At 56.6% G+C, this 8,445-nt stretch overlaps 1 long non-coding RNA gene across 1 annotated transcript; it reads left to right on the plus strand.

The window, feature by feature from the left end:
* The first annotated feature begins 4,028 nt into the window (after window positions 1-4,028).
* LOC146891059 (uncharacterized) lies at window positions 4,029-8,087 on the plus strand. Its single transcript, XR_014997974.2, has 2 exons — window positions 4,029-4,167; window positions 7,312-8,087. It is a non-coding gene; the product is annotated as an uncharacterized LOC146891059 (long non-coding RNA).
* Window positions 8,088-8,445: the final 358 nt, after the last annotated feature.

Consider the following 8,445-nt stretch of genomic DNA (forward strand, 5'->3'; position numbering starts at 1 on the left):
CGCCGGCGGCGGCTCTTTATGCTGCGCGGGGCCCGTGGGCGGCTTCTCGCCGAGCCCCGGCTCCCATTGGCGGTGCCCAGGCTGCGCGCCAGCGCCCGCCCGCGCCCTCTCCTGCCGCAGGCCCCGCCTCCCCCGCGCCTACTCGCTCCTCTCCCGCGGGTGCCCGCAAGGACCCGCCCCTTCACAGCCGGCTCACCCGGAGTGACTAATCTGCACTGCTGCGCACCTCCCACCGGGGGTTCTGGGACAGGAAGGACCATGGGAGACCAGAGACACCTCTTCTACCTAATCCTGGGCAGCAAGGATGGGGGTGAGGCAAGTTATTACCTGCTGTTTGCCTTCGGGGTCTCATATCTTTTTTCTTAGGGGGCAGCAGGACACTACCTGGATCATTGATATCCCCAACCTGACCCTTGACCAACCTGACTACATTGTATACGACCTCAGAAGAGCCTGCCTCTGAGGACCCCTTCACTCCAGACCCATACATCCTCAGCTGCCTGTGTTAATAGGTACACACACACACACACACACACACACACACACACACACACGCACGCACGCACGCGCGCACGCGCGCACACACACAGTGCTCCTGACCAACCTCATCGTAAGGGTTGTAAGCCTAGGTTCTAGTCTGGTCCAACTCTGTGAGGGACTCCACTCAGGCAAGGCTTTTTCTGTGCCCCTGCATTGGTGCATTTGTGAAGGTCGAGTGACCTGTGTCTGTCTGTCAGTGGCTGAACGGGACTGCAGTGCCCGGAAGCTGATGGATGCATCACCTGAACCCACACAGACATCGGGCTAAGGTATAGGGGTAGTGAGAGATGCAGGCGACATTGCTGAGCCCCGAAGCCCCAGGGCACAGCCAGAGGTGGACTAGAAGCTTCGAGACCAAGACTTCTAAGAGATTAGACTGGAGGAAGGAGGGTGAAGGAGGAGGAAGGGGAGAGAAGGAGCTGGCAGAGGAAAGCAAGCTACCATATAAGGAATGGGGCTCCGGAAGCTGAGATTCCCTCTAGAGGGAGGCCCCTTCCGATTCCCTGGCAACAGCGCTGTGGTGCAGTGGGGGAGGGCATCCTTCTTGACTTACTCCAAGCTAGATATATGGGCCGGGGTCTCCTATCCTCTGATGTTACTTAGGGACATATCACTGCCCACAATAGAAGCCTGAAGGGGCCCACCAACACATGGTGCCTGCAAGAACATCTTTCTCTCTCTGCCAGCTCCCCCGTCTCTCTCACTCATACATACACCCTGAACACTCATAGCCCCTCAACACTTAGCCTACTCACAGTCTTCCATATACACTCATGCCCCCCACTCACAGCCCTCTATGTAGATTTATGCCCCCCACTCACAGCTCTCTATGAACACTAACGCCCCCACTCACAGTCCTTCGTACAGACTCATGACCCCTACACACCGCCTTCCATACATGCGAATGTGCCCCCCACAGCCTTCCATGCACACTAATGTCCCCCCACAGCCTTCCATACACACGAATGTCCCCCCACAGCCTTCCACGCACACTTATGGCCCCTACTTGCAATCCACATATACTCATATCTAAGCCTCCCCCACCCCACTCTTGTTCACGCATCTACAGAATCCCCTCACCTGGCACCCCTCAGAGCCCCTCCCTTGCTCTCTGAAAATCTTGGGGAGCCCTGCCTCACATAGAGCCAACCTGTCTCCTTCCTTCCCCCACGGGCCTTCCATTCCTAAGGGGAATATCTTTCTGGGGGATCCTCCCCGCAAATGGCTCTCCTGGCGTTTCTAATTAGAGGTGAGTAGGCGGACACAGAAGGCAGGCAGAGGGGCACCACCACCGGGAGGGGAAGCAGGCAGAGAAATTACTAGAATAGGAACCAGCTAGATTCTTCCTCTGGAGGAAGTCCTGGGAGCTGGAGGCTGCAGGCCTGAGTCTGGAACTGAAGGTTGACCAAGGTCCTATGCCATGGGGTCAGGCTGATGAGCCAGCTGGACTCTGTTCTGTTTGCACACACGTGTGGCAGCAGCCACCCTTCAGCGGCCAGAGTCAGCCTGTATGTACCCACAACGGAAGCCGGTGGACAGCCTCCTGGAATGAGAAGGGACAAGTAGGGACAAGCAAGCTGGCCGGAGGTGACAAGAGTGACCGCATGAGCCACACTGTCGCCTAGGGGCCATTTTCCTCCACATCCATTCGTAGGGGAATTGTGCCCAAATGGTGGAGAAGTTCCCAATGCTGAGGTGCTGCAGCCCTCCGGCCACCTCATCTGTCCCCATAGAGAACAGTCCATTCGGGCCACCATTCCTGAGACACTCTGCTCTGAGCCCCACTGGGGTGACCGGTCACATGGAATCCTGCCTCCTCCTTCAGGGTCTTTAGAAGCTGTGAACACAGGAGCCCAGTGACAGGTGACAGGCACCGCCAACAGCCACTGCTGCTCTGGGAACAGTTAATCGCTGCCCAATTACCGCTCCAGAAGTCCTCAGCAAACCCCCCCCCCCCCCCCGCACTGCAGCCTGGGGCTACATTCTGCCACTGGAAAAGAGGCCAGGCTGGCTCCCTGCCTCAGGGCAAGAGGACTTTAACCCACACTCCTTCAGCATTCCCCTCCCCACGCACACTCCAATCCTGCCCCATGAGAGAGCTAATAGTGCTACCCTCAGCCCCGTTGGTTGAAGGTTGGGGAAGGCTCTAGGGAGGGTGGGGGTGGGCCTATGCAGCGAAAGAACCTGGGGGAATCAGAGCCAAGCTACCTCAGAGATTCTAAATGTCTGGCCTGCTGAAAAGCAGAAGTCCTCAGGGATGGGGCAGGCCTAGGTGACCTCAATGAGTCCTTAGAGTGTTAAGATCATCCAAGTGACCAGGTAGTCCCCTTGGTCCTGCCCTTTGCTCCCAGGACTCGAGACACCCTGGGCTCTGACCTCCCAGCCTTTACTTTGGGATACTACAATGCTAAGCTGCCTTTTTCAAGATGGGTCCCCCTTCCAATACGTCAGTCAGAGAGCTCTCAGCCCTCAGTATCCCTCAACCTCCTGTCCTGCCCCTGTCTCTGGAGCTTCTAGCTCTCCTGCTTCTCTCCCCCACCTGAGATTTCCTGTGAGTACCAGCTTCCTAGCAGGAATCACATATGTCAGGGGCCCCACCACCTAGACTCCCAGAGGCGTGAGGGCTTTAGGGTCCCTCAAGTTTCCTCCCTGTTCCTATAGGATAGCTTGAAGACCCTTCATGGCCGCTATGAGGCACAACTGTCCCTGCCTGGCTAGAGGGTCTTCCCAGCAGAACCCCCCCCCCCAGGCTGGACAGTTAGCATCTAGTAGTAACAAGGGAAAGGGTAGCTCCTTCAAGGACAGGTCTCATGGCCATCCCTGTACCTGAACACAAAGTATACTGTGAACACACGGGTGTGTGTCTGTACCCATGAACAAGCACATACACACACAAACACCCTGATCATCCCTCCCCCGTGATATGGGTTGTGGGACCCCATTCCTTGTGGAGCCAGAAGCCAGGGCAGCAGAGGTGGGCACGGCAGGGACCTGGTGGGCTTCTGCTCCCATTTGCTCACACACCCACCATCTGTGTGGGTACAGGAGAAGAGGTATCGGCTTTTGCCTCTTGATTGGCTGACCTGCAGAACCTCCTGCCCAGCCTCTGGCCCACTCCTGGCCAGGGACAGCCTCCTGCCACTCACTTTGCACAAATGTCATTTGCTGTCTGGACCAGAGGTCCCAGCTCCTGGCCCTGCTCCTCAGCTCCAGAGATGACATCCTGGTACCCTGGCTAACTCCAGGTCTGTACTCGGAGTTGAAACCAGGGACCCAGAGCAGTCATTTGGCGTGGGTCTGAGGAAGAGAAAGGATGAGCTGCTCCACAACCGTTCTAGTCACTTGGCCTCGCTTTTCCCTCTGTGGCAGTGGGGGAACAAAGCCCCACCAAGTTGAAGGCTGCTAGAGTCCTTCCTGTGTGTCAGCGTGGGCAGGAGAGGAAGGGAGGAGGGCCCCACCTCTAGTCCTTCATAAAACCACTGCCTACTGACTCTTAAGGCCTCCTAAGCTCAGGCTGAGCTGACATGTGAATGAGCCACCCGTGGGAGAGAGGACACCTGGCCCTCCCACCAGCCTTCTGCTGGCTGAATGACTTCCGGTCACCCCCACTGCCAGTCTCTGGACACGGTAGGGCTGGGCAATGATGGTCTCAGGAGCTGAGGGTTGAGAGTGCCAGTCTCCCCCAGGGCACAGGGATACACAGCGGTTCAGGGACGAGACTGAAGGAGACCATCAAGGCGGGGACAAGCCTGAAGGAGATGACAGGGAAGCAAAAAAAGATGGAGACTCTAAGCCAGGGCTGCTGTTTCTCACAGAGGTTTCCACAGGGGCCCTGTCAGGTGGGAGATCTGCCTCAGACCTCCGAGCTAGCCAGTAACAGAGGCAGGATAGGGCATGGGGGCAGGACTGGAGCTGGGCCTGTGGAACCATGTGAGTCTGAGGTGCTCTCCCTAGGGCTCAGAGTTCTCCTCCCTTGCCGGCAGCCTTCCTTCCTGAGCCACGGGAACATGTTCTCCCTGCCTCCCTCCCCCCCCCCTTCCTTCCTTCCTCTTCCGTCTGGCAGGCTGTGTGCTACATCCTTGTCCCTGGAACAGTCAAGGCAGCCTGTTCGTTCAGAGCCCCCACACACCAGACCCTCCTCCCTCTTCTCTCCTCCCTCCTCCTTCCTGCCTCCTGCCTCCTGCCTCAGCACCTCCAGTCCAGCCTCTAAGAAAGCCTGGTATTTTTCCATGGAATCTGTACAACCTCGATGCTCCATGTGCCCCAGGCATTTCCCACTGACCGCCTGGCAGTGGACAAGGACACAGGTTTGTGGGAGTCTGTCCTCAAGAGACCTATGTTCCTCACTCAACCCAGCCATTATTCATAAGGGAGACTGGGGTCCAGAGAGAGAAAGAACCTGCCCAGGCCACGCAACAATGGAGACCAGAAGCAGGATAGGAATTGGGGTAGAGGTCTGAGGGAGACCACTAGGCTCCTGGAGTCATTATGTAGAACACTTTCTCGTGTTATGTGAACATGGGTAAGGCTCCCTAAGGCCCCACCCCTTCTCTGGCCTCAGTTTCCCCACTGGTGGTCCTCCGCTGTGCTTCTAGCTTGACTACAGCCCTCTGCAACTTGCCTTACTCAGAACCTCATAACGTGGCAAAGAGCACCCAGCACTTCCTTCCTGGGGATTCTTAGTGCAGGGGGCAGGTTGGCCCCTCTAGTGGTCGTCACTCAAGCTAGGACAGCTTAGAACAAGGTAGGAGAGGCCACGTGTGCATTGTGGGTACAGATCTCGAGATTCCCATGCTAGGAGGCAAGTTTAAGGATAGAAAGAAGAGACATAGCATAGACGTGGGGAAGCCCTTTGGGTCCTTGTTGGACAGCCTGCCTGAGCCTGGCCTGAGAGCCGTGGACAGGAACACTTCTCTTGCCACTCTCTGCAGCCACATGTGACTCCATGCCACTCATTCGGCCCCTTGGTCTCAACCACACAACAGGCAGACTGCACTAAGCAGCTACTAGGGCTCCTCTTCAAGGTGAAGGGTGACCTGTGGCTATGAGGCTCCTCTGTCCACCCAGCTGGCCGCTCAATTGTTCAGTTGACAGAAGCCAACCCCAGTGTTAACACGAGAAAGACTTGGTGCCCTGTGCATCTAGGAAAGGGGTCCCTAGGCCCAGCAGATGCTGAGCCTCTATGTATCCCCATAGAGCCTCTAAGATGAGTGGCCAGTGGTGCCCACGCAGGTCTGGGAGTGTGCTTTGCAGGCCACCATATATGTCACAGTCACAGCACCCTTTTGTTTTTCCTTACATAACTACTGCCACCCAGCACTGGGTAGCTCTAGGTTCTGTCTGGGCAAAGGTTCTGGCGGCAAGGGGGGGGGCAAGAATGCAGAGGCCAATAGCCAGAGATAAGGAGGGACTGCCAGGTGACTGGGGTGGTACTTTGGGTGAAGGGCAGCAACATAACCAAGTAGGTTTGTCCACTGGGGGCAGAACGTGGAGGGTAGCAGAGACCAGATATCAGGGCAGGGCAGGTCTCCCTCATGCTGGCCAAGATACCAGGGTTAAGGTGGCCAGGACCTCTTCAACCTAGGGAGGACAAGGAGGGAGAGGGTGGAAAGGGGCCAGATGTGGGGAAATTATTTGGGGTTGGTGTTCTTGTTGTGTGAGCTGTCCCTGATGTAGAGAGATCTAGGAACTATAGCTGCCAAGTGGGGGCAGGAATAAAGACTACCAGGGTTCCCCAAATCCAGGTAGCCAGGGTTGAGCTGGGGAGCAGGGGCAGACTTATGGTCCAGGAATCAGCCAGGGGAGGCTGGGCTGAGGTGGGAGTCTGGCAACCGCTCTCAATCTCTGCTCCACTGGGGCCCTAGCCAGGCTGAGTGTCCACCCACTGCTTCTTTGTGTGCCCACTGGGCTGGATCATGCAGGAGCAGCTCTCCATCAGGTTGAGGGGTGCTGCCAGCTGCCCCATGCCGACACCCCCAGAGCTGAGAGTTCAGAAGCCCATGCCAGTTAGAGGGCGGCGTCCAAGGCTGCCACCCCCACCCTGACGGCTGTGTTTTCCTGCTGTTCTCTGCAATTTCATTTAAATACCTCCCCAGAGCCAGCCCAGCAGCATCCGCTTGCTTCCCTTCCGGTACCATAAAAGGAGAGAGACTGAGAATAGCTGAGCCGTGACGTAGTGAGGAGCTTCCCCACGCAGGAAGGCTCTGCACACTGAGCCTGCTGCCACCCAGCGCCCGCCCTGCCCTGCACCTGCTCTGCCTCTGCCCTGGGGGAGAGGCAGGGACCTGGCAGGAACCTGGCAAAGGGGCCGGACACTGGTCACATTGCCCCTGCCGCTGGCGGCTTTGTGATTCTAACAAACCTAGACCTGGTATCAGGTATCTGTTTACCCGTACCCTAGCGTTCCGGGCCCCAGGAAAAGCAAGTGGCCCTGGCCCTGAGTACAGGCTGAAGTGTCTAAGGTCTGGTCTGAGCATGGCGTAGTGCTAAGATGAGAACATCTGAGGATACCTGGAGTTACAAGTGCCTGACAGACGCTTCTCATTCTGTCACGTAGGGAAGGGAGGTACCAACAGGGGCAGAGCACAGTGCTCGGGAGGAGTCCAAATTGATAGAGAATTTCAAGAACCAGAAGGACTTCCTGGAGGAGGAGTTTGGGGGTGGCCTGCAGAAAACGGCAAGGGAAGCCAGCTCTGTGGCTTTGTGTCCCCTCCTGGCCTCCAATTATGGTTACCCTCTTCTGACTGGTGACCCCTCCATTTTTCTTCTCAGGAGTGCTGGACCTGGACCCTTATCCTCTTCTGTTTCCTTCTGACTGGGACAGCTCATCTGCTGCCACAAGCCAACTGAACTGAGTTCTCAAGCCTCTGTCCTGGACTTTGAAACTGGTGGGCCATGACAGCCAGCTCCCGGCGAGTGACCTGTGCAGCTGCAGACATCTGGAAGCCCAGTGTGTCTCTCTCCACTTCCTGTGATTTCCTGGCCAGGCAAGCATGTTTCTACTACTAGTAGGTATCACAGGCATCAGGCATGGTACTTGATCCTTGGACTCACGAAAGTCAGCTTTGGGGTCTGCCCCAAACTGGCCAGCTGAGAAGTAGCCCACCCTGCCTAGCAGAGGGAGGAGCCCACTGTTGTGTGGACTTTCTAGAAAGCAGGTAGGTACTGCAGGGGTCAGATGACCATCACAACCGCTTCTCAGCTGTGACCTTCATTGACGGTGTGACCATCACAATTGACACCACATCCCAGTGACCTGCTCACCATCATTGTCCCCACCAGTACCACATCTCCGTGCACCACTCCATCAGTCCATGACCACCGCAGCACCCCACTGTGACCCCCCACACTGGCATCTCCGGTTTCACCCGCATCTTGACCTCCATACTGCCAACCCCAACACTGTCACCTGCCGTTGCTCCCACAGCCGGTATCTGCATTGCCATTGCCACCCACCACCCCTTCTGTGTCATGACCCTCCATTCCCGGAGGCTTCCCCACTGTTAGCATTTCAGAGTCAGAGTGAAGTGTGTGTGATTTTGCTTGTGTCCTTGGAGAGACTTTATTCTGACTCCCTGGTTGGTGAGAAAGATGGATCCTCAATCCAGACTTTTTGGTTCCTGGGGCATGACACCTTGGAAAGTGAGGCAGGTTGGGTTCTCTGTCCAGAAGGGCCCATCTCCTCCCTCCAAACACAGAGCGGGCATCAGTGGGGTGCAAGATCCCAGATGGTTTCGGCTAGTCCAGTAGTCAGAAGGAAACCCTGTCCCAGTCTTTGGAGGACATCACTTGGCATTAAGTTAGATAAAACCTTGCTCCATCCCCAGAGCCGGGCAGAGAACAGTTCTACGCTGTTCGAAACAGTAGTTTTGAAAGGCTTTCAAGCTTGCCCTTAAAGGCACACGG

Source organism: Myodes glareolus, chromosome 19 (assembly GCF_982192425.1).
Source record: "Myodes glareolus chromosome 19, mMyoGla1.1, whole genome shotgun sequence".
Taxonomy (NCBI): domain Eukaryota; kingdom Metazoa; phylum Chordata; class Mammalia; order Rodentia; family Cricetidae; genus Myodes; species Myodes glareolus.